Source organism: Mauremys mutica, chromosome 2 (assembly GCF_020497125.1).
Source record: "Mauremys mutica isolate MM-2020 ecotype Southern chromosome 2, ASM2049712v1, whole genome shotgun sequence".
NCBI lineage: Eukaryota > Metazoa > Chordata > Testudines > Geoemydidae > Mauremys > Mauremys mutica.
Window position 1 is genome coordinate 86,651,554 of NC_059073.1, and position 25,362 is coordinate 86,676,915.

The following is a 25,362-nucleotide window of genomic DNA, read 5'->3' on the forward strand; positions in this document are numbered from 1 at the left end:
CCAGGGAAAGGTCTAGCAAATGGTTAGCTTGCAGAGGGCCACTCGCTCAAAGCTCCCAGTTGCAGGAAACATCCAGCTTCTCCCTCCCCAATAATTGGCTGAGGAATGCTATATAAACCAGGAAGTAACAACAGGAACTTGTCTGAGCACTAGAAGAATTCCTGGCTGGCTGTTACCATGGACTCTTCCTGCTTACCTGTCTCCTGCTCCTATCTCAGACTCCCATCTACTTCCAGTTCTGGACATCTTGCCGTACTTCAGGTCCCTGCTTTTCCACCTTACCTCTGATGCTGGCTCTGGCTCTGGCCCATGGCCTGACACCCGACTCTGTCTGAAGCTCTGACCATCAGCTTGGTACTTGATGCTGTCTTTGATTTTGATCTTTGGCTCAGGCCACTAGGCCTGACTCCTGCTCTGGCCAGTAGGCCTGACCATCCATGCCCCAGTCATTGCAGCCATTAGAAACATCCACTGGATGATGATTCCCCATTTACAATTATTGTTGAGAACTATCAGTTAGCCAGTTTTTAATCCATTTAATATGTGTTAATTGATTTTTATATAGTGCTATTTTTTAATCAGAATATCATATGGTACTAAGTCAAATGCCTTACAGCAGTCTAAATCTTTGTGTCAATACAGTTACCGTGTCAACCAAAATTGTAATCTCATCAAAACACAACTTTGTTAACTAAAACCTATTTTCCATAATAGCATGCTTATTAATTAGCAATAATTATTTGATTTTTTATAATTAATCATAAACCATATCAGCCTTTCCATGGTTTTGCCCAGGATCAATGGTCAAGGTAACCAGCCTGTCCTGGGCTATCCTGCTAACCCTTTTTAAATATTGGCAAATATTAGCTTTTTACATATTTTCTGGAACTTCCCAACCATGCTATGGTTTGTTAAATATCAACATCTTACTATTCAGAAAGCTCCTTGGCCAATTATTTTAAAACTCTTGGGTGAAAGTTATCAAGTCCTGATGACGGTCTTGATTTCTGCATCAGGATACTATTGCAGATCCTTGCACCTATAATAGAGATGGACGCCTTTTTATAAGACAAAAGAAGTTAAATAAAGTCAACATTTTATCAACTTTCTTTACATATAAGACACTTTGAGAAAATGGGCAGCCAACAACCTGAGATATTCCTCCGGTAACTCTACCCAGAAGAAAGCTGATCAACAGCTTCCATAGAAATCAATGATCAGTAAAGCACACTTAAAATCAACTGGTCTCCTGGAGCTCCATTTGGTCCAAGACATAAATATGCGCTGCTTATTTCTAAGCATTTACTGCAAGAATTGCAGGGAGCAAGTCTTTACTGTGCTGAAAATGACACGTATCTAATCTACCAGTTTGTCAGTGGCTTTTAGCAGAGAATGTTGTCTCTTTTTTTTAATCTCCATTGCAGCGGAAACCATGGAAATATGTACTAATTGTACTATCATTTCAATTGTAATGTGTGAAGTATAAGGACTTCCTGTCACACTGAAATCAGGTAAGGTCAGGGATAAAGGTCTGAAAGCCTTCAATACCATTGGTGAAGTCCTGGCCTCCATGGTGTCAATGGAAAAATTCCCCATCAACTTTAATAGGGCCAGAATTTCATCCCAGATTTCAGAATATTGAATACATATTGTTCCATTCAGATGCCCTGAACATTTATTCAAACAGATTTTCACCTATGATATTGTAGCAAACATTGTAAAATGTGAAATTCAATCAACAGCTTTAAAACATGAGGAAACTGAACACAAAATAACAACAAATGTTAAGTCAGAGTGTGATTTCAAAGTTAATGACAATAACTGTAATCCAAGGTAAAAAAAAACCCCTACAATTACAGCTTGAATTCAGCTATTTGGGGGCAGTATGCAGTACTCAAACTGTCTAATGACAGGGTGAGTTCACATATAAGTTCCTTGGAGACAGAATTAACAGTCTATTTGGTTCTTTTCTGGGCCTCTGCTACCTAGAGAGCAAAGTTCACAAACCCAGTGGCAAATGAATGTCAATTTTTCCTACTTGGCAAACCTTGCATCCACTGATGTGGATTAGCTGGGCTTACTACAGCTAAAGATATTTTTCATCCTGAGCTAACATAACGCCAATTTTGAAAAAAGTCTCTAGAGGAGATCCTGGCAATTACAGGCCACCAAGCCTAACTTCAGTACCAGGCAAATTGATTGAAACTACAAAAGAACAGAATTATCAAACATATAGATGAAAACAATATATTAGTGAAGAGTCAATATAGCTTTTGTAAAGGGAAACCATACCCACCAGTGTGATCCAGTTGGTAGAGTGTACTTGGACTTTCAGAAAGCCATTAACAAGGTCTCACATCACAGGCTCGTAAGCAAAGTAGTCATGAGATAAGGGGGAAGGTCCTCTCATGGATCAATAACTGGTTAAAAGATAGGAAATAAGGGATAGGGATAAATGGTCAGTTTTCACAAGGGAGAGAGGTAAATAGCAGGTGCCCCAAGGATCTGTACTGGGACCAATGTGGTTGAACATATTCATAAATGATCTGGAAAAGGGGGTAAAACAATGAGGTGACAAAGTTTGCAGATGATACAAAATTGCTCAGGATAGTTAAGTCCAAAGCTGACTGCGAATAGTTACAAAGGGATCCCCCAAAACTGGGTGACAGCGTAACAGAATGGTAGATGAAATTGAGTGTTGATAAATGCAAAGTTATGCACATTGGAAAACATAATCCCAACTATGCTTACAAAATGGTGGAGTCTAAATTAGCTGTTACCACTCAAGAAAGAGATTGTGTAGTCATTGTTGATAGTGCTCTGAAAATAGCTAACAATGTTAGGAACCATTAGGAAAGGGGTAGAAGATAAGATAGAAAATATCCTAGTGCCACCATATAAATCTCTGGAATGTCCACACATTGCATACCGCATACAGTCCTGGTCACCCCATCTAAATTTATATATATTAGAATTCAAAAAAGTACAGAGAAGGGCAACAAAAATGATTCGGAGGTTTAGATTAGGATGCAGACAGGTAAAAAAGACTGCAAGGATTCATCTAAGAAAAGAGATAACAAAGGGAGGATATAATAGAGGTCTATAAAGTCATGAATGGCTTAGAGAAACTGAATTATGAAGTATTATTTACACCTATGTATAACACAAGAATTCTGAGTCACCCAATGAAATTAACAGGCACCAGGTTTAAAACTTCACACAATGCACAGTCAACCTGTGGAACTTGTTGCCAGAAGATGTTGTGAAGGCCAAAAGTAAAACTCAGTTAAAAAAAGAATTAGATACATTTATGGAGGTTAAGACCAACAATGGCTATTAACTAAGATGGTCAGGAATGCAACCCCATTTTTTGGGTGTCCCTAAACCTCTAACTGCCAGAAGATGGGACACAACAACAGCGGATGGATCATTTGACAATTGCTCTTTTCTGTTCATTCTCTCTGAAGCATCTAGGCAGTGACCACTGTTGAAAGACAGGATAGTGGGCTTGATGGACCATTGGTCTGACCTAGCATGGCCATTCTTATGGTTTTATGAGCATTACAGCAGACTTTTGCCTGAGAATGTATCTTGTTTTCCTTCAAAATTAAATTCCCTAAATTCAACCTGCCACTCATTGAATTAATGTATTAATTTAAACTTAAAAGTAGATTTCTAGTGTTGTAAAAATGTATTGTTGGTACCAAATACAATAACATATTAAATATAATGCATGTGACTGCCTATTTATTGATCTGTCTGCTGTTCAGCTTCCAAACAAAATTAGGCCAAAGGACATTTTTATATATTAAGTAAACTATTAAATTTAGTCTTTCAAAACATCCTTGAAATACTGTAATACATCAATCCACTCAAAAATCCCAAATCTTCAGACAAAGCCATATCAACATAATAACAAAACTCTGAAGAACACATGAGGAACAAATTGTTCATGGTAATAAAATATGAAAAGGAAATACAATCTAAGCATTTCTAGGTCAAAGCAGTGCCTTGCAAAATTAGCACTGAAAACAAAATAACCTATGATGTTGCATTGTTCACATTTTATGGCATTGTATGTTCATACCAAAAAAGTGGTAGTTATAGCTTCATAGATACAGACTGCCATTGTTAAATACACCTCTACCTCAATATAACGCTGTCCTCGGAAACCAAAAAATCTTACCGTGTTATAGGTGAAACCACGTTATATCGAACTTGATTTGATTCTCTGGAGCGCTGCTTTACCGTGTTATATCCGAATTCATGTTATATCGGGTGGCGTTATATTGGGGTAGAGGTGTATAATGGTATACTTTTATATTAGCATTATTACCTGATAACCTATCTTTACACTTGTTAGTTTTGCCTCAAATAATTACTTGTTTTTACTAAACAAAGACTTAATGGAGCCTCACACGGAGATCCCAGTAAAAACATCCAAGACCACCCAAAAAAAGGATTGATCCAAAGCTATTGAAGTCAATGGAAAGACTTCCATTGACTTCTATGAGTTTTGGATCAGACCCTCAAAGCTTAATACTGTGCATACATACCACTCTTTGTTAGGGTTTGCAGAGAAAATATTCTTGAGATAAAACTCAGAGAGATGAATCCAGCCTAAAAAGCCAAGCTAGGCTAGAAGAATAAGTCTAAATTGATAGGTCTAAACGTCGTGAGAAAGGAAAGTAATCAAAAAGGCTCAGTACTGCGGTGCTGTCATCTTTTATCTTAATAAGTCCTTAAAAAGAGTAAATAAAAGGACAAGGATGAAAGTAATTGTTGGCTCTGTGTTGAGTAAGTAGCGAGTTATCAGTGGCTTTCATTTTGTGTAATCCCTCCGTCTCCAGCTGGCTTCAATTACAGGACATGGAATCTCTGAGGATCCACAATAAACATAATAAATAATAGTATTTCTGAGTTTTCACACAGGAAGGGGAAAAAAGAAGCACAAACTCATTGTACGTGTGGGTAAAAATGTGTGGGCAGGCATACGAGGTCTGAGGTGGCACTGAATCATGCCTTTGAGTGTGGATTGGAAGCGAGCCCCTGTGAACTTTATTCCTCTAAGTGGCAGTGCTTTAGTACATTTGTTGGGTTTAGTGCTATTTGTTAGAGTAAAAAGAGATTATCAGAACCTGCAAATCAATGCCCTCCCCATGCTGACTTGGTCTGATGTGCTCCTGCCCTGGTATGGCAGGCAGTCTCCTCGGCAGTGGAAATAAAATGAGCCAGGAAAACCATAAGATGCTTTAGTTTACCTAAAAGTATGGAAGGGAGGCCCTTAGGTGTATGGGAATTTCTTGTTCCTCTTTTGGAAGGTACTCAACAAATATGTGTCTTCAGTCTGATGATTTAGATCTGTTTAGACTGAGGGATGCCTGTTAGTGACTTGTTTGACAGGATGGCAGCCAAGATGTCATTAAAGGCATCTAGTAGCATAACTAGGGCCAGATTTTCAGCTGGTCTATGCTGGTAGCTCTAAGGAAGTAAATAGAGCTAGGCCATTTTTTGCCAGCTGAGGACCTCGCCCTAGTTCTTAAAGGTGGTACGTTTGCTGAATCATCTGGCTGCTTTCCTGCATGGAGGTGCGTGGGGTGGGGGTTGATTTTTTTCACAGGACACTAAACTCACAATCGGAGACTATAGGATGTCAGCCTAATAGCATCTCCACTGCACTGCTGAACTGGTTGGGGTGTTCTATGTGGCTGTTTTGCAATATAAAGGCCATATAGTTTACAATGGAATTTCAATTGATAAAAAGGGATGGCCTCTGATCAAATGATCATCTGTATCACTTGCTGGGTATTGTTTATTGTGTGTTTTGTATTTAATGAAAGTTGCAACCTATGTGCCATAACCTATTCTGACTGTAAACCTCTTTTTTTCGGGTACCCTCAGCAAGGGCACCATAAAATCTTTTTACATGTAACAATGACCTTTAAAACTGACAACAAGGCAAGCTGCACACCATTTACACAAGAACTCTTTAGAATTTACTCTACCTATGCCATCTGCTTTCTCTGGTATCTAGAGGGTTGTGTTCATTCGAGAAAGGGTAGAGTTGATAGAAAATGTTTTTCCTCATTCAAAAGAGCAGGCAAGATGCCGTGTATTCATAGAAACAAGCTGAGACAGCTTTTCAAACCCCCAATACACAATTTCTGTTTTAAAGTGTACACTCGGTTCTTTAGTTAGAGCTGGGTGGGAAATGGAATTTTCATCCCATGGGAAATTTATGACATTTAAAATTTTCCATTCAACCTAGATTGGAACAAAAAGCCAAAATTCACCACAAAACATTTCCAAATATTTGTTTCAGAAACAACCTTATGATGTTTCATTTCCACTTTATCATCTCAACTTCTATGTTATAACATAACATAGTTGAAATGTTATAAATTATAATACAAATACAAAATGAAAGATGTTGACCATATCAAAGTGAATCATTTTGATCATTTCCCTTTAAAGATGTTGACAAAATCAACACATTCCCACAAAACATTTCGATTTTATCCAATCAGCATTTTCTGATGGAAAACTGTTCTGCTGGAAAATTTTCAGCCAGCTTTAGCTGAAATCTTCATTTTGTTCTAACTGTCTCTTATCTCTTCCCCAGTCTGGCAAGAGAAAGCAGTCTGGTGACATTTCAAAAAAAGCAAGAAGAATGAGGAGTACTTGTAGCACCTTAGAGACTAACAAATTTATTTGGGCATAAGCTTTCGTGGGCTAAAACTCACTTCATCAGACGCATGCAGTGGAAAATACAGTAGGAAGATATATATACACAGAGAACATGAAAAAATGGGTTTCTTTACTTCACTAGAGCCAGCCTTACCATGCATTCCCTTCTCCCAATATCACCTCTGAGTCTTTCTCCTCCTAGAAGCAGCAAAGAATCCTGTGGCACCTTATAGACTAACAGACATTTTGCAGCATGAGCTTTCGTGGGTATGCTGCAAAACGTCTGTTAGTCTATAAGGTGCCACAGGATTCTTTGCTGCTTCTACAGAACCAGACTAACACGGCTACCCCTCTGATACTTTCTCCTCCTACACTACCTGTTCTGCATGGAACAACTTTTTAATTCCATTGGACTAGGCCTCCTTCTTCTCATTCAAATCCCTGCCAAAACCCACTCCTTCCAAGACTACCACAACTACAAATCAAGTCAGTGTATCAGCCTAATATCTTTTCCACAACAACTTCTAAGAAGGGGGATTAAGAAACTGGAAAGCAGGAAAAGGGAAAAAAGCAACCTCTCTCTGGATTTCGCAGAGCATCTTGTTTTAGCTGTAACTTAATTTATTATTATAATCTCCCCATGGTGAGGAATGTCTTTATTTGTGCCTTGTGCAATACTAAGGACATCATCTGATCTTAACAAACAATATGTAATAGTAATATTGTAAACAGAGCCCGCATACATTTTGAAATACCTGGAAGCTCACCATCTAACAGGAGTTTGATTTTGTTCTCAGATATTCCAACTGAAAGACTGTTCTATTTTTTTTTTTATTTTTTTTTAGTGCACCTCCAGAGTATGATACTTTGCTATTTGACCCTCCCACATAGCACAGATGCAGAATGTTGCCTGGATAAGCACCATCTTAAAAAAAGATGAGGAAGAGAGAGAACAAAGGGAAACCTAATCTTGTACTGATAAGAGTATGGTCACCAAGTTACTCCTACCCTGTAGCAGGAGTGAGGCCTACAAGGGGAGTCCAAAGTTAAACACCACTGTCTCTTCAGATACAGCCATGTCCATCCACAACCCATCACTTGTTACCCTGTGTTTCTTGAGAGTAAGGGTGTAGGTATACACAGCGTTTGCTCCTCAATTTTCCCATCTATAAAATGAGAATAATAAGAACTTACCCTACTTCCTAGGAATGCTCTGAGAATACACTTAATGATTTACTCTCCCTGTCCTCATATTCAAAAACTAATAAACCATTCTTACTCAACCTTTTAAAAGCAAGCAGACAAAAATCCAATCTCAATTAGACACCAGAAATCTGAAAGACTTCACTGTGAAAGGTGAAAGTTTGAGAAAATTATGACAAACTGAAAAAGGCATTTAGAATGGATATGTTTAGGCAACCTGAATTCTGGCTCTTTAATTCTGAAAACACAGATGTTTACCACGGAAACTAAAGTCCTTGGTTAATGGTTGTAGTACTAGGCCCTTTGTCTTTCCTGTGGGACAGCCACTAAGGATATGTCTATACGGCAGCTGGGAGCGAGCCTACCAGACCAGGTAGACAGACTTGTCCTAGCGCGGCTTGAACTAGTGTACTAAAAATAGCTGTGTGAAGGTTGTGGCATTGACAGAGGTGCAGAGTAGCCACCCGAGCTTGGACCCAGGGGGTAGAGAGAGAGGTTCACTCCCACTTGCCATATAGACATAACAGAGGACGCATCATACACAGACATAGAATCATAGAAGATTAGGGTTGGAAGAGACCTCATGAGGTCATCTAGTCCAACCCCCTGCTCAAAAGCAGGATCAACCCCCAAATAAATCATCCGAGCCAGGGCTTTGTCAAGCCGGGCCCTAAAAACCTCTAAGGAAACCCATTCCAGTGCTTCACCACCCTCTGAGTGAAATATTTTTTCCTAACATGTTTATGTGAAGCCTGTTCATTTTACCATGAGAATAGGATTAGTACTAGGGATAGCTTCTGGAAAAGTAGGTGGATGCTGGCTAGAGTTTGGAGGCCATTCACAGCTATCTGTTAGGAGAAGTGTTTTGTAATACTGCCTGCTTTACAGAACAGTGAAATCACTGAACTAAGGACTGGCTCAGTTTTGTGATTGCTGAGAATTGAAAGAATGTTGCTGAAGTCCATTGATGTGAAGGTACGGCTGCTTGTCTAGGTCATTCCAGTCAAAACAGTACAAAAGACAAGATGCAGTTTACCATATTTGTTTAGCACCAGATAAAATAAGGAACTCACGTGAACTGTACTGTGAGTTCTTTGAGTAAAATAATTGTATCTTGCACTATGGAGCTGCTGATACAAACCTCTGTGGAAAAAAAGGCCTCTTGGAATTTGATGACAGAGGCAAATAAAAAAAAAAACGCTCTGTGATAAAAATATCCTAAATAGCCACACTTCAACAAAACCTTTTCTTGGCCCTGGTTTATCAATAAAAATAGATGTGTGTATGGCAGTGCCAATCATTTATACTGTATAAACCTTATCTGAAGCATGTATTTAGGGAAATGTAGCAGATTCAATGCTAACCTCAGGGTACAACACACACTTTTATAATGTAGTCCTAACGCTTCACTGAATTATATCCAGTGGAATTCCAGCTATTTTCCTTAGCTGAATAATTCTTTACATACATATCTGAAGCCAAATAGGATGAGATGCCACTATCAACAAACTTTGCTTTGAGGTGGTCTATATGATTATGATCATGTCAATTTACCTTTTACACTGAGCCAGTAAGAGCTTCAGGGGATTAGCATGCCTGAAAATCTCACACTGAAATAAAGACTTAAATGCTTTATTTTAGGCATTAGAGTTTGAAAATTTTGGCCGCTAGGTTAATAGTATGAGCAAAAGAGCAATTGTAGTAAAGTGTTTAGCCTTTCCACAGTTCATTAATCTACTTAATTTTTTTTTAAAGAATCAAAAGAATTAATTATTTTGGGCTATATTGTGAAACTCACTTTACCATCTCACTCTACAAGTAGCTACTTGGATTTTAATGGGACTATTAGTGTTGTAAGGTGCTATTGAATGTGAGTAATGGTATCACAGTCTGGCCTTTCATAAAGAAAAAGTCATTCTCCTCTGAGTAAATGTAATCAACATTACTTTGTAAAAGAAAAATGGGAATAACAACCTTTAATTACAATTAGAGGCTTCATCCTGTAATTCATATATTTTTAATCTAAAGTAGATATTCTCTCAGCAATAAAGTTTGTTTATAATGTGTAATGACAGATAACAAGAGCAAGTTATTAACCAAATATTCTAGGAAAATGTACATGGAATTAATATGCTGATTTTTGTGAGGTGAGAAGTGACTTGTTGTTGGTACTGCTTCTTATAACATTCAGCTGTAAATAAATGATCCAATATAACACATGTAACTATACCATTTATTCTTCTCGCCATTATTTGGTCATCCAAATACCATTTCCACTTATTCAGTGTTTTACTGAAACCTAAAATTGGATATTTGCTAATAGTTCCTGCTGGGTTTTTTGTTTGCTTGTTTGCTTATTTGTGAGTCAAAAATGTGTGTTGTACTAACTTCTTCCTTGGAAATAGTACCTCCGTTAACTGTAGACTTTTTTAGATCCCAAGCATGGAGCTTGCTCTTTGCAGATCCTCCCAGTCTGACCTGTGTCTTGACTCATGTAAACATCTAATTGTCTTGCAGTTTGTCAAGGTGAAAGTTTACAATGTCAAACTAATTTCTGGAAATATATACATCTCCTTTGATACTCCTAGTTTGTGAGATTGGGATGAATTCCATATCAGCTGCTAGCTTTTCTCTGAGTGAAAGAATATTAGACACTCACTGAACTTTGAATGGCTTGGCTTGCTGACTCCACTAATAATGCTTGTGACTCCAACCCAGCAAAGCACATAAGCATGTGTGTAAATTAAGCACATGAGTAGATCCATTGAAATCAGTGGGACTACTCACATGCTTAAGTACTGTGTTGGCTTGGAGCCTTTATCCTTACTTATATTTATTGCATCCTGAGTATATGTGCTACACAGGCAAGTGGAGAAGACTTAGATTTGGAGTACTTGGGTTTATTTGAGATAGAAATGTTATCAAACTAATGCCATAAGGGATTTTAAATACTTTAATTGTTCGTAGTTGTAGATAGCTTTCGTTGTCTGTCTCTCAACACATTTCTGAGCAGTCTGAAATATCTTCGTCCAGTAAAACCTCAGGTTTGAAGCATTCATTTATGTATCATAGTCAAGGTCAATTAACATATGTTATTTATGTTTTTCTGTCATCTATACACTTGCTCTAATGTACCTTTCAATTGTCCATCTTGTTTTGATATCAGCATCTTGATTTCCAATATCATAATCTTAATGGATTTGCAATGACATTATCATGAGTTTGCTTAGATAACACTAACCAAACCTTTGGGAAATTTGAGGAGTGTCCCTTTCAATCAATTGTTTTATATCCTTAGTACAGAAACAAACAGACTTTATCAGTAGCTTATTTTACATCAATTATAATTGATGACATTCTTAGAGACCCATAAGAAGCAATCATTATTCCTTAGAGCTTTATTTGTTTGTACTTTCATGGGTATTTTCTCAGTTAAGGCCTTTTTATAAATACAATTTCTGCTGTAGGATCTTCTTGGCTCTCTGTACAGCTCCCTCAGCCTGTCCATTCACTCTTGGGTAATGTGGGTGACCAGTAATAATATCAAAAGCGTATTTCATTCAGAATGACTTAAATTATGCTGCAATGAATTGTGATCCGTTGTCTGTCGGTAGTTGTTCTAGAATACCAAAATGAGCAAAAGTGCATTTCAGTTTCTAGATAACATTGTGTTGTGTTATGTCTTTTAACTACACTATTTCTATATACCTGGAAAAATAATCCACTACAACCAGGTAATAATGTTCTCTGAATTTGCATAAATCTGCAGTTAGTCTCTTCAAGGTCTGCTTGGTAGGGGTATTTGTCCACTGTATGGTTCAGCATTGTCTCTTATGTTGTTTTGTACTGGCTCTCCTTTCAAAAGACCAATAACATCAAATCCTTCATCAAGTTCTTCCACCTTTCTCACTAGGCCAAGGGTGGCCAAACTGTGGCTTGCAGGCCACATATGGTTCTTTTACCATTAAAATGTGGCTTGTGGAGCCCCTCCCACACACACACCCATTCTTCACCTACCAGACTGGGGGCTGGGGAAGCTGAGGACCTCTGCCTTGCAGCAGGAGGGGTGCGATAGGGGCTTCTGCCCAGCAGGGAGGGGGGTCTTGGGGCTTCAGCCCTGCAGGGCACACCTGCCAGGACTCAGGGCTTCAGCAGGAATAGGGCTGAAACCCCAACCCCCAGCTCCCAGCAGGTGTGCCCAGGTTCTGTAACTTCTGAAGGTTGTTGTATGTGGCCACCCCTGCACTAGACCCATCATAGCTGGCATGCTGTGGCTGGAAAGCTTATTGGTCTTTGCTCTTTTGATCACATACACTCTGAATGCATAGCTTTTGTCTTTGTAAATAGTTTCTGTGGTGAACTTGTCCATGCAGTTCAGGATAACTACAGGGCTAGTCAGAACTATGTCAAGTGACTTCTGGTCTGGGAGGGGTTGAAGCTTATTGTAAGTCATTTCTGAGATGACTGTGACTTCAGCTTCTGAGTCAATTTTAGAGTCAATAGTCTTGCCATAAATATTCAATTTCACTCTCCAGGCAGGTTGCATTGTCATGAGTGATAGATCCCAGAAGCAATTATTCTTCATTGTCTGTGATATGAGTCAACTCCCTGACTGCTTTGGTGCCTAAAACAACTTCAAAGTGTCCATATTTTGTGCAGGTATTATGGCTTGCACCTCTGGCTGGACATGCATCATCTCTTTGGATATGCCTTTTTCAACATCTTGTGCACTCAATTTGTCCCTCTTAGCCTGGGAGTAATTTCTCCTTGCCTTGGGGATTTTGTGATAATGACTTTTAACACTCAAGTGTCTGTTTACAGCTTCCAAGCTACTTTCAAGTTCTTCACGTTGCTCCTGCCTTTTGTTCTGCTGTTTGACTAGTTCAGACTGCTTTGCTATCTGTATAGCTGTGGCCAAGCTTAACTTTGTCTTCAGTTGTAGCTGCTGTGAAAGATTTTTATCTGTTAAGCCAATAACCAGCCTCTCTGATATTTTCATGGATTGCAGTTCCAAAATCACAGTTTTCAGCCAATGCATGCAGAGCGCTTATAAAACATTCAATGTTTCCCTCTGGTTCTTGAATTCACTGGTGAAAACATGCTTTTAAATAAACCATATTTCTCTGAGGCATAAAGAATACATCAAATATTGCAGGGACCTTTTCATGGTCATCTTTGTGACTGTCTTCAGTAAAGTGAAAGGATTTAAAGATACACTCTGCCTGCTGCCCCACAACATAAATTAAAGAAGATACCTGAATATCTACAGTTTCCTGGTGGAGCTTGGTGGCAATTTGAAATCTTGAAAATACTGCTTTCAATCTTTCCATTGTGAAGGTTTGGCAAAGCTGAAGTTCTCTGGGGAATTGAAGAGTTGCATGTTGATGAGATCCTGCAACCTTTGTTGTTGTTTTCCTTCTGTCTGCAACCTTTTGCTTTGGTTCTTGTGTTTTTCTCTTCTGCCACTAATTTACTTCTGACATTATGTCATGTACTTCTTGTACACAGTAGCTTGCTGGGCTACTAGCAGATCAGGTTTCTGTATCAGATATAGACTGACTACAGAGCCAACTTCCCAGAGAGATACTCACGAGATGTGTTCAGTATAATGCTCTACCAGTTTAGTTTAAAGTACAGTAGAACCCCAGAGTTACAAATATCTTGGGAATGGAGGTTGTTCATAACTTGAAATGTTCGTAACTCTGAACAAAATGTTATGGGTGTTCTCTCAAAAGTTTGCAACTGAACATTGACTAATAAAGCTTTGAAACATGCACAAGAAAAATGCTGCTTTCCCTTTATTTATTTTAGTAGTTTATGTTTAACACAGTACTGTACTGTGCTTTTTTTTGTCTGTACTGCTGCCTGATTGTGTACTTCTGGTTCCAAATCAAGTGTGTGGTTAACTGGTCAGTTCAGAAACTCTGGTGTTTGCATCCGAAGAAGTGAGCTGTAGCTCACGAAAGCTCATGCTTCAATAAATTTGTTAGTCTTTAAGGTGCCACAAGTACTCCTGTTCTTTTTGAGGTTCTACTGTATTTCACACACAGTGCCACCTAGTGGCTTAACAATGTAATATAGTTTAGCATTCCATTATAGGTATAATACCCAGTGGCTGAAAGTTGAAACTAGAACAATTCAGACTAGAAATAAGGTGCAAATTTTAACAGTGAAGGTAATTAATCATTGAAACAACTTACTCAGGATTGTGGCCTATTCCCCCAATGGTGAAAATCTTTAATACAAGATTGCATGTTTTTCTAAAAGACATACTCTGTTTTAAGCTTTTGGATGTGAAGCAGTAGTTAATTCAAGGAAGTCCTATAGTTTGTGATATGCAGGAGGTCAGACTAGATCAGGGGTGGCAACCTATGGCACGTGTGCCAAAGGCGGCACAGGAGCTGATTTTCAGTGGCACTCACACTGCCTGGGTCCTGGCCACCGGTCTGGGGGACTCTGGATTTTAATTTAATTTTAAATGAAGCTTCTTAAGCATTTTAAAAACCTTATTTACTTTACATAGAACAATAGTTTAGTTATATATTATAGACTTATAGACAGAGACCTTCTAAAAACCTTAAATATATTACTGGCACGCAAAACCTTAAATTAGAGTGAATAAATGAAGACTCGGCACACCACTCCTGAAAGATTGCCGACCCCTGGACTAGATGACCACAGTTGTCTCTTCTGGCCTTCAAATCAATTAATAGATAAAGATTTTGTGAAAGCCCCTTGTTAAAATATTGGCAGCACATCACCTTGTTTGATAATATATTCAATCTGTTACAATGCAGAAAGATTTGCTCCCAAGAACAGCTTTAAAGGACACATGGTTTACATTTTGTTTAACTTGACCTAATCAGTATGTCTGAGTTGTTAACTCAGGCATCAGCACTGTCTGCATCCAGAGAAAGGTAATCCATATTTAACATAGGCAAATAAAAGCAAAGTATTGATCTATGACAATTAGTTGCTTACACCAGGACCAGTTGTGCTATCAGTACTGGGAAAGGCCAGTTCCCAGCCTCAGAAGAAAAAAAAATGTTTATCTGCAAAAGTGATCAGTGTGGTTCTGCCCTAAAAGCTGATTTGTTAAAATAACATCAAGTGATTTCATTTTAATTGGCTCTCTATGTTTTCCAGATAAAATCTGCTCAACTTACACTTTTAAAAAATGTTTTTCTAACTCTCAACCCCACACACTTAGCCTGGGATCAAAACCCCCACACTCACTTATCACTAGCAATAAAGATTCTGGGTGAAATTTTCAAAATAGCCTATGAGCTAGATTTTTAAAAAGTCTTTAGACTACTAAAGCTGCAGATAAGTACCTAGTGGGATTTTCAAAGTACCTAAATGATTTAAGCCCCTATCTCTCATTGAAATCAATGGGATTTAGGCACCTAATCTGCTTAGTGTTATTAAAGTGCCTATTTGTCTGTTTAGGCATCTAACAAACTTTGAAAATCTGGCCCTTAGGAGCCTAAATCCCATTGACTTTCAGGCAGCTCAGTGCCCTTGTTCAAGCTGAAGTCCCAGAGTTCCCAAAGCAGGATTTTTAAAGTAGGTGGGGGAACTAATAGCTCACCAGATGGGCCTGATCCTGTAGACATGCTCAGAGCACACCTAACACCTGTCAGACCCTGCAACGGGGAGAGTGGATGCAGGGGGGCAGCACAACACCTGCACAAAAGACAGAGAGGGGCACAGGGAAACGCAAGGCAAATGAGAGATAATTATTAAGCATGAGCAGGAGACACAGACTGTTTCAACTGCTGGAGCATTTGGTACATAAGCAGCTGTCCTGGCTTAGGTGCCTAACTCTAGAGGAGGGTTCGTGGCTGAGGATTCTGAGCAGAAGGAGGTACATATCTCTGTCCCGTCAGCCAGGAGTACCAGGTAGGGTGACCAGATGTCCTGATTTTATAGAGACAGTCCCGTTTAGGGGTCTTTTTTTTATATAGGCTCCTATTACCCCTCACTCCTGTCCTGATTTTTCACATTTGCTGTCTGGTCACCCTAGTCCCAGGTCAGCTGCTTAGGCACCTAAGACCCTTTTCTTTCACCACATCTCTCCTCAGCATTTCACTCCTGGCTAGTATGGTGACTCCTTGCTCAGCTGGCTGGCTTCTGAAAATCCCTTTCTTAGGCACTTAACTATCTCTACAGTTACAAGGGGCTGAAAATTCCACTAGGCAGTGGGCCTTCTAAAGGTTAGATGTTGTTCCACTTAGCCTAGCAACACGTAAAATCTCTTTAAAAAGATGGCTCCAATTGCCCAAGTCACTTTTCAAAATAGGACTTAGGCTGGAAAATCAGTTAGGTGCTTTCAAAAATGTTACCCTCTTCATTAGAACTATTCTTGTGATGTGTGAGCTAGAATAGAATTCAGCTCACTCTCCTGTAGCTGTGTTGCCTCTACAGAACTAACAGGAATAAAAAATAATGAAAAAAATTTAGTCAGTATAGTAAGATGACACACAAGGAGCGGTTGAGGTGAATCCAGTGGAGCCATTTTTACACAGTCAAATTTCAAAGTATTGTATTGCAGATTGCATGGACCCAGGCTATTAGGAATACACTACGTCTGAATTTCTGCACTCTGTTCATAAGAACCGAGAACTGCAGATACATGCCCTGCCCCCCAGCATGACTCATTTCTGTTGTCTGTGACAATGATAATGGTGAGACCACACAAAGGATTTGAAGGTTATAACTCTCAGTGACTTCTGTTGTCAGAGCAAGCCGTGTAATAGTTTTCAGCAAAAGAGATCATTTACTGGTGGTCATGACATCTCTTGTTTGTCAATTAACTGTGCAGCTACGCTGCTGTAAAAGGTAAACAATTTGTATTTGTCAATTGATTAATAGCGCTACAGACAATTAAAATTAGAGCTGAAAGAAACATTTCTAATAGGATTAGAATAAGCTGGAGATAGCATTATTTTCTGATAACAGAATGCAATAGATAGTTATATTCAAGTTTTGCTGATGCCTCACCTAAAGGGACATACACACGTGTTTATTACAGGTCTTGGATTGATCTGGTACGTGGCGGTACAGCATACTAGTGCCTCTCTCAAACTGTTGTCTTGTCCTTTGGAGTCTCAGCTTCCTTTATTTTTTTAACAAAGTAAATCTTTCGGTATTATGGTGAAGAACACCTCAGAATGTTAACGAAGTGTAGCCAATGCAGAGATGTCGATGCGAGGTTGCAGAGAACTTGGAACAATAGTTCTGAGAGGTATGGATTGCTTCATTCATTTTAGTGAGAGCTTAAAGATGCCTAATGATAATTTAAATGTCAACAATGTTAATTATTTCATTCTACATGTAAGAACAGAGAGGGAGGATTACAGATGTGCAAAATTCACTGTGTCTGACATATCATTTTGGTGCCATGAGTGGGTGGCTTTTGGGATATACCAACACCAAATGCTTTTCCCCAGTCAAGAAGGATTTAAGCCCAAGTAACCCAGCAGAGCCCATGGACCCCACCAACGCGAAGCCAAGTTCAAGGAGCTCAGTGGAACCCAGACGGCATGCACAGTCATATTTTGAACATGTGCACAATTTACTGTGAGCAAAGCCTCATTTTGGTGACTAACATGGGTGGAGCTTATGTTGTGAATGGAGCTTGGAAGAGTATAAATACCTTTTTCCCTTCACTTTGACCCCAGTTTAGTAGCGTCTTATTCAGTTCTCATTGAAGTCAATGAAAAAACATGGATGAAGGTGGACCGGCTCCTATTTACCTAGAAAAAGGCAGAGACCTACCGTGATCTGCTGGATAGGCCAGTTGAGTGGGGAGACTTGGGTTCTATACCTGGCTGACTGATCTATTCCTGGTCACAGTCTTTCTGTATGACCAAAGGCAAGCCACTTCTCTGTCACTCTGTTTTCCTTCCCACCCTTTGTCTGTCTTGTTTGTTTAGACTGTAAGCTTTTGAGGGGCATGAACTGTCTCTTACTTTGTGTCTACACAATCCTTAATATAATGGGATCTCTATCTTTGTTGGTACCTCTAATCTCTATTTTAATACAAATAAATAATAATTGAAAAAATAATTATCTTGTGCCAGTTGCAATAGATTGTATTGCACAAATGGAAATGATTTTTTGTTTATTCAATTTATAGCATGACATATAGCAAATTCTCTTGTTCAGATTCCCTGCTATGGCACTACAGTTGTTAGTAGGGTTATATCTAGGATAAAAGTCTCCCTGTGTTTCTAGTTACTACACAGCTTTAGTCCTCGGCATGTGTTTACAAGATTTGACATGTGGAACTAGCATGGATGAGATATATGCAAATCTCATCATCTTTTGTTGTTGTTTTTTATACATAGCAGAGTTTGAGCTACTTTAGACCTAGCTATAAAATGAATATTTCCCCCTGTTTCCAAACCATTGCATGTCCTCAAGATTTCTCTGAATGATGGACAGAATTGCATCGTTTCTTTCAACATCTTGTGTTGTGTTTAAACTCTTCTCCATAATAATTTTGCAATGAACACGTATTTTTGTTTCTTTTTAATTTTTTTGCAAGATGTTGAGTCCCAACAATTGCAATACAATCTATTAAACTGAAGCTGAATGGGTCACCTTTTGTTGAAGTCATCTTTTTCATCTGTAGTCAACAACTGTTGAATATTTCTTATCTCTATTCAGTGATGGCATCAGGCATCTTATTTCCAATACTGTCAGTGCAAGATGAATTATTATTCTGCCTGGCAAAGCACAGACATTAGGTGCATTGATAAGCAAGGTCAATAGTTTGTTCTTAGTCACAAGAATTAAACATTAAAATTTCAGTATTTTAATGTCAAGGGTAATTAAAAGAGATACATGTCTCTGAAAACATCTGGAAAAGACAAAGAAAATAGCCCTAGACAATAACCTATGATCTGGATTACAAAGGTTAGAGCAGAACATTGACTAACTAGCTTCTCTTAGGCTTTTGCTATCATTGTTTAAATCTGATTCATGAACTGTATGTTAAAGGAGGTGAGTTTTTTAATGTAGACCCCAAATTTCAAAATGGAGGTATTTCTTATATATAATCCCAAAACCACTGAAACCTAAACCAATGGTGGCAGCCCATTTTTTATTTTAAACCACAAGTAATTAAAGACTTTGAGGCATGTAAAATCACGTATCCTTAATGCCTTCCAAAACGAAGTTTCTTTTTGCTGCCTTTGAAACACTTGACACAGGTCACCGTTGGAAACAGGAATCTGCACTAGATGGACCTCTGTTATAGAATCAGGGGTGGCAGTCAGGCGGCCTTCGGAGGCACGCCTGAGGGTGGTCCACTGGTCACGTGGATTTGGCGGCGTTTCTGCGGGTGATCTGTCGGTCCCGCACCTTCAGCGTACCCGACGCTGAATTTCTGCCAAAGCCGCAGGGCTGGTGGACCTCCTGCAGGCATGCTGCCAAAGGCTGCCTGACTGCCGCCCTCACAGCAACCGGCAGGCTGCCCCCCGCGGCTTGCTGCCCCAGGCACATGCTTGCTGCACTGGTGCCTGGAGCCGCCCCTGTATAGAATTTAAGATCAGACGGGACCACTAAATTATCTACTTTGACCTCCTGTAGATCACAGACCTCCAACACCATCCAGCACCATCCAGAGCCAGTGTGATTGATTTGAAAATTGTTTGATTTGATTTGAGCTCTAAGTCGGCTGCTGTGAAAAGTGATATTTGTCTATTTGTTAATATTTTTCACAGCCTCCCAGCTAGCTACTGAGTCTGCTGTGAAAAGCGATATTAACAAACATACAAGTTTCACTTTTCACAACAAACTTACTCAGCCCTGGCAAGCCCAGGGACAAATTATACCCCAGGATGGGGAGGCAGCAGGGAGCTGAAGCCTGGGAAATGAGGCCCTGAGATGGAGCTTGAAACCCCAGGGCTGGAGCCTAAAGCCCCACAGTTGGGGACCAGGGCTAGAACCTGAGGGTCAGGGGACGGAGCCTGAAGCCGGATAGCCAGAGCCTGTTGCCCCACCACCCCACGGCTGAAGCCTGAAGCCTGAACCTCACCGCCTCCAGGAAGGTGGAGAACTCACAGGCTGCCAGCTCCTCTAGGGTTGTGCCCCAGGTGTCTCTAGAGGGAGGGCTAGGAACCAACCCCTTCTGGCAGTCCCAGGGACTAAACACCAAGGCAGCCCATCCAGGAGCAATGTAAAGGGGGATGGACTGCACTGTACATTACTCAGAGTAGTGAGTAACATTGCTAAATACTACTACTTTCCTTATAAAAATGATATTTATTGTAATCAGCCCAAATGCTGCAGCCCTTACTCAGGCAAAACTCCCATTGGGAGTCAGGAGAATTTGGCCCATCATGTTTTATCTACACATAGTTAATAAAATCAACCCCAATGATAAAGGTTTTAGTGGCTAATAGCTAAATTAACTTTTTGATTCTGAGGAAAGAGGAGGGCCAACGTTTAAGGGCCACTCCAGCAGCAAGGAAAACGTCAGAGATATTTCCAAGCAGTTTGTTTTATTTACATTACAAATGCCAACTGCTGGCAATAGCCACATTTGGCTCGAAGCCAGTTCCAGAGCAGAGCAAGCCACGAATCGAAAAGTGCTGTGTACTTTGAGCAGGGTGTTATTGCAATGATAAAAAGCCTGATAGCCTTGCATACTAAATAATAACAGCTTTCCCTAAACCCTACAAAACAAGAACTTAAAAATGGTTGAAGCAAGTGTAGCTAATGGCTAGAGAAGGGAGAAATGGCAGCTGAGTTCTATTCTTTGCTCAGCCACTTGCTATGTGTCCTTGAGCAAGGCAATTAAGCCCTCTTTTCTTCAGTTGATCCATCTCTAGAATGGTTATAGCAACACCCTGAAGGGGTGCTGTAAAGCTCCATTAATGCTGGTAGAAGCAGTAACCTCATGGGCTGAAGTGTTCTGTCTGTGAAAAGTACAATTAATTAACTACTGTTATTGAGCACAGCACATTTGGACGCCAGTAACAGTTTGCCTGTATAATTACTGTAGTGTAACCTTTAACCTAATCATATCAAAGGCAGAGTATGTATTTGTGATGTTGGCAGGCCAGATGCCAGTTCTTGCCAAGGCCTCGGACATTACCTCAGAACTGACAACCTTGTAGCTGGAGACCAAACCAGGTCACCTGTATGTTAGTTTTGCTTACAATGGGTATTAGTCTTATAAGAATGTAGTTAGTGTTGAGTATCTATGAAATGCTTGTAAGTTGCTGTGTGCATTAAGCTTACTTGCAATGTCTGTATGCTGTGCTATAAGAAAATATCTAAGTTTTGCTTTATAACTTTGAAAATGTTTGCCCTGAACGTGTGAACACAGGCACGGGAATCATCCTGTCTTCCTCTGCCCATCCAGAAGGACTATCAAAAATCATCACAATACAAAGGATTGGCTAATGTCCCTATCGCACCTGGGAAATGCTACCTGCAGGGAAGAAGCTCATCCTGTGGGCTTGGAAGCTGAATGAAGGAAATAAAACAAAGCCACAGGAAAATTTTCCATCTTTTTGGCTGTTTGAACTCTGACAGTACCAGAGACTCTAAACTGAGCACAGAGATCCCCAGAGACTGCCTCTTGGGTGCTCCCTGAAAGGTACTTTGAATTGACAGATCACTACAACTCTGCCACTCTTAGGATTTAGTTGGTAACTCATTTGTGTGTATATGTTTGTTTGCTTTAACTTGTAAATAACTCTCATTTCTTTTTCTAGTTAAAAACCTTTAGATAGTTTATTACAGGATTGGCTATAGGGGTTGTCTTTGGTGTAAGATCTACTGTACCAGACTGATCTGGGTTGTAAGTAACTGGTCTCTTGGGACTGGAAGCAACCTGAATGTGGTATGATTTTTGGTGTAAATGATGAGTTATCACTAAGTCCAGTTTATCTAGGTGGCAAGATAGACTGGAGAGTCTAAGAGGACTCTCTATGAGTCAATGGTAAGGCTATTACAGTGATCCAGGAGTCTGCATTTGTTACTGGCTTGGGGAAATCTAATTATTGATCACACCACCAGTATGGGGTGTCTGCTCTGTTTTTGACAGTCTGCTCTTGGGTCGGCACTCATGGTTGTGAGCCGCTTTAGAGAGCGTGACAGTATTTACAGCTATTCTACACACCGAACTGCCTCACAGATCCACTTCCAGCATTAATTCAGACTCAGTGCCTGCAGCTCCTTCGGGGAGGATATTTTTGCTTAGGCATTGGGTGGTTATCCAGTGGCAGCAGAGTATCTGAAAGAGTCATGCTGCCAGAGGAAGGAGGGAACAAGTATTTATATTAATATTGGTATGAGAGTGGAGATCAGGGCTTTTATGATGCTATTGGATGACATTCCGGGGTGCTATCTGGATCAGTGAGGGGCCGTGTCACCCCTACCCTGCAAACTTGGGTACCTCACAATGTTTTGCTGCTGTAGCTCCAACCTGGGACACTCACAAACAGCCAAACAGCCTGCAGGTAACAGCCTGAGTGTCTGTGTATAGCTGCAGTCTGCCAGCCACACTCCAGTCACATTCCGGCTTCTACCCGCCTTGGTTACAACTTACAGGGTGACCCCAACACACTCTCAGTCCTGGATTTTCCCTCACAACATGTGTTCTGCACTGTCAAGTCCTCTCCTGGACAGTCCAGATATATTAGGTCCATTGCCACCCCAAAGGGGATTGATATATATATAGCAGTTTGCAACCATAAATGGAGTTGCCCCTCTACAATTCACAACACTGGATTACTTTTCATTAAAGAATAAAACAAATGCATTTAATTACAAAGCAATAGGTTTTAAGTGAGTACACGGGTAAGGCATTAACGTCAGAAATGGTTACAGGAGAAATAAAGATAGAACGCTTCCTAGCACTAGACTTCAAGGTGAAGTCCCTTACCAGTAACACTGCTGACCAAACTCTTAAGCCCAGATCTGCTCCCAAAGGCCAACAGCTGTTTCTTTTGTCTTTTTAGGAGATGGATAGGGAGATATAACATGGGGTGCTTTTGCCCCTCGCTTTTATAGTTCAGTTCCCCTTTGAAATGCATTTTCCTGAGTGTTGCCTCTAGATAAAGTTCATTCCCATTGTGGGGATGGAGACAATGAGTCTGGTGGTGAAAGAGGTTCCATGCTGGTTTTTGCTAAGATGCAGATGTTTGTTCCTGACACCCTTGCCCAAGAATAGCCACTTGATAGGTGATGATAGCCTATCAGCTTTGATGACATCTGGCTAGAGGCATCAATATGTCTTTTGTCTTTGAGAAACAGGTTTACCCATTCCCCACATTAGTCTGGTAAACACACTTCAGGTATGACTACATACTTTTCACTGTGATATGATTGTCCAGTAAGTTATTAGTTTTCAAGTGATACCTCACAAGGCATATTTTGTACAAAGAGTATTACAATAATGTGTAGCATGTGAATACAGGGGTGCATTTGATCACTTACTGTTTCTGCTATTTGTTACTGTGGATGGATGGATGGATGGATGGATGGATTGCTTTAAACTGAGACCAGTAGACAAATAGGGCCTGATTCTGTAATTCAGCAGTCTTTGATAAAGTCACTCCTGATTTACATCAGTTTTGATGACAGAAGAATCAGGCCTATACTGTTTTGTGCAGGCACACCCTGTTAAACTAGCCTAGACTGTGTGTCATGTAGGGTACTTGAAATATTTTCAAAAAAGTAATAACCAATTTTAAAACATGGGCTAGAGCTTCATCTGGTGTAAATCAGCACAGCTGATGTCAGTGCAGCAACACCGATCAACAGCAGCTGAAGATCTGGTTGTGCATGTATAGTTTTAATTTGCTAACATGAAGTTGTTGGGAATTTTTTTAATTAATTGAATATAGAATTTGTACACTAAGCGGATAATACTATATACCATACTTGTGTCATTTTAAAAGGATTCTGTTATCCTCAGGTGCAGCTGCAGTACATAAGTTGCTCACACCAGTCATCCCAGGAGACAGTGTGGTCATACTCCAAGCTGCAGAAGGCCTTTTCCCTTTACTAGCAATAATGGGATACACCAATTCAGTAGGCTCCCTCTTGCTAGATATCGAGTGTGTCAGGAAGATGAAGAGGAAAATGAAATCTTGCAGAAAATTGTGACGAATAAGGAAGTTTTACACTTAGAAAAGAAATTATTTGACAGTCTTGTCCAGTAAGGTTGGATTTAATGAAAATGCCAGCAAGACTGGATATGGTCTCTTATAAGCATCTCTTTAGAGGCAATAGGTATATATCCTTTGCAAATGAGGACATTAGCCTGAAAAATGCTCAAGACCTACACTTGCTTCTGAATTTCTTCATAAATGATGAATCCTTAGTAGCTCTAATAATAAAGAATTTATGAGGATATATCCTAAATACATAAACACAGGTTGAGAAAGGTTACCTTATTTCAGATTCAAAGCAGCTTCACTTATTCTCTCTGTTGTGCAGAGAGAAAAGGAGGACAGCACACGTATAAATATTTTATTCTTCTAGAGTATCTGTAATTAAAACAAAATATAGAACTGTAATGTGTGCTTTAAATCACCAGAGTTATGACAACATGAGATGATATTTTTGCATGAGGATATTGGATTTGAATGAACAGGATGGGAGAAATTAGATTCTTAAGTAAAACTAGATATTTTCGCACCAGACTGCAACTGTATGTGCAAAAGGAGAAGGAACTTACTGAAGTATCTCGAAATCCAAGAAGCCATCATTACGTCTTTTATTTAGAGATGTTACCATTAGAGTTGGCAGGAAAACAACAATTCTGTTCTGCAAATTTTGAAGTTTCAAAATTTGTTTTTGTTCCCATGAGACTTTTTGAAGTTTTTCACAGAAAAACCTATTCAGGCCAATCCCAGAATAGCTCTGTGGTTAAGGCCCTTACTCCCAATCTGGGAGATGTAGGTTCATGATCTTCTGAATCAGGAAAAGTAGGGTCTTGAACTGCAGTCCCACATGTCCCAACCAAATGATCTACCTCCAGGCTATTAACTCAACCTTCCTGTTTGGCCCAATCAATATTAATTTTTCAAAGTGGAATAGCTCCAACTGGAGAGAGAGAGAGAGAGAGACAGAGACAGAGAGAGAGAAAGAGAGAGAAACTGTTGGCTGTTCTGGTATAGGTTGCGCTCTCTCTCTCACTCACTCATTTTGACTAGATTCCAACCTGGACCCGAGAAATATTTCAATGGATAAAAGATTTGTCTTTTTTTTACCAGTACCAAAGAACGCACAGCTACTTCTGATGTTGGGAATTGTTGCTTGGTGCAGAAGTAAGGGGGAACTACTGACGTGTCAGGTACAGGTACCAGGAGCTAATATATGTATCTGTGTAATAAAGATTGAGGGGATCGGTGCAGCATTTTGTGGGCATGTGCAGATGTCATACCTAGTGCATGTGGTGACATCTACTTCCACAATATGTTTGGGTGAGTTTTAGGGTGTGGC

At 39.8% G+C, this 25,362-nt stretch overlaps 1 long non-coding RNA gene across 1 annotated transcript; it reads right to left on the bottom strand.

The window, feature by feature from the left end:
- Positions 1 to 922: 922 nt before the first annotated feature.
- Positions 923 to 24,406, bottom strand: LOC123364686. The gene is made up of 3 exons (XR_006577219.1): positions 24,308 to 24,406; positions 2,297 to 2,420; positions 923 to 1,039 (listed from the first exon to the last, which is right to left on the bottom strand). It is a non-coding gene; the product is annotated as an uncharacterized LOC123364686 (long non-coding RNA).
- Between the last annotated feature and the right edge of the window lie 956 nt (positions 24,407 to 25,362).